The following is a 2,139-nucleotide window of genomic DNA, read 5'->3' on the forward strand; positions in this document are numbered from 1 at the left end:
CGTTATCATGAAATGCATCGAGAGGGGTCCTAGGTCTCGACACATTAGAACCAACCACATGCATCCCTAGGAGTCTTAGGGCCCCTAGGGACATATGTTGTCATGAAATGCATTGAGAGAGGTCATAGGTTAACCTATGACCCCTCTCCATGCATTGGAACCAACCAGATTACGTCCTTAGGGCCCCTAGGGCCCCTAGGGACATAGGTTGTCATGAAATGCATTAGAACCAACCATATGTGTCCCTAGGGGCCCTAGGGCTCCTAAGGACATACGTTGTCATGAAATGCGTTGAGAGGAGTCATAGGTTAACTTATGACCCCTCTTAATGCATTAGAACCAACCAGATGCATCCCTAGGGGTCTTAGGGCCCTTAGGGACATACGTTGTCATGAAATGCATCAAGAGGGGTCATAGGTTAACCTATGACCCCTCTCGACATATTGGAACTAACCACATGCATCCCTAGGGCCCCTAGGCCCCTAGGGACATGCGTTGTCATGAAATGTGTCAAGAGGAGTCATAGGTGAACATATGACCCCTCTCGACGCATTGGAACTAACCAAATGCATCCCTAGGGGTCCTAGGGCCCCTAGGGACATATGTGGTCATAAAATGCATTGAGAGGAGTCATAGGTTAACATATGACCCCTCTCAACACATTGGAGTCCTAAGGCCCCTAAGGGAATACATTGTCATAAAATGCATCGAGAGGGGTCATAGGTTAACCTAAACCTATGATCCCTCTCGACGCATTGGAACCAACCACATGCATCCCCAGGGGTCCTAGGGCCCCTAAGGACATATGTTGTCATAGAATGTGTCGAGAGGTCTTATGACCCCTTTCGACACATTAGAACCAACCACATATGTTATCATGAAATGCATTGAGAGGGGTCATAGGCTGACTTATGACCCCTCTCGATGCATTAGAACCAACCACATGCATAGGCCCCTAGGGACATACGTTGTCGTGAAATGTGTTGAGAGGGATCATAGGTTAACCTATGACCCCTCTCAATGCGTTAGAACCAACCACATGTGTCTCTAGGGATCCTAGGGCCCCTAGGGATATACATGATGCATGTGGTTGGTTCTAACGCATTGAGATGGGTCATAGGTTAACCTATGATACCTCTCAACACATCGGAACCAACCAAATGTGTCCCTAGGGTTCCTAGGGCCTCTAGGGACATACATTATCGTGAAATAGATTGAGAGGGGTCATAGGTTAATCTATGACCCCTCTCAATGCATTAAAACCAACCACATGCATCCCTCAGGGTTGTAGGTCCCCTAGGGATATATGTTGTCATGAGATGCATTGAGAGGGGTCATAGGTTAACCTATGACCCCTCTTGATGCATTGGAACCAACCACATCTTAGGGACATACGTTGTCATGAAATGCATCAAGAGGGGTCATAGGTTAGCCTATGACCCCTCTCGACGCATTGGAACCAACCAAATGCATCCCTAGGGGTCTTAGGGCCCCTAGGACGTACGTTGTTGTGAAATGCATTGAGAGGGGTCATAGGTTAACCTATGACCCCTCTTAGCACATTAGAACCAACCACATGCGTCCCTATAGGTCCTAGGGCCCCTAGGGACATACATTGTCATGAAATATGTCAAGAGGGGTCATAGGTTAACCTATGACCTCTCTCGATGCATTAGAACCAACCACATGTGTCCCTAGGGGTTGTAGGGCCCCTAGGGACATACGTTGTCATGAAATGCGTCGAGAGGGGTCATAGGTTAATGACCCCTCTCAATGCATTGGAACCAACTAGATGCATCCCTAGGGCCCCTAGGGACATAGGTTGTCATGAAATGCATCGAGAGGGGTCATAGGTTAACCTATGATGCCTCTCGACTCATTAGAACCAACCAAATGCGTCCCTAGGGGTCTTAGGGCCCCTAGGGACATTTGTTGTCATGAAATGCATTCAGAAGGGTCATAGGTTAACTTATGACCCCTCTCGACACATTGGAACCAACCGCATGCGTCAGCCCATAGGGACATATGTTGTTATAAAATGCATTGAGAGGGGGTGATAGGTTAACCTATGACCCCTCTCGACGCATTGGAACCAACCAAATGCATCCTTAGGGGTCCTAGGGCCCCTAGGGACATACG

This window comes from Cupressus sempervirens, chromosome 9, assembly GCF_028749045.1.
Source record: "Cupressus sempervirens isolate cs-2001-9-10 chromosome 9, ASM2874904v1, whole genome shotgun sequence".
Lineage (NCBI taxonomy): Eukaryota > Viridiplantae > Streptophyta > Pinopsida > Cupressales > Cupressaceae > Cupressus > Cupressus sempervirens.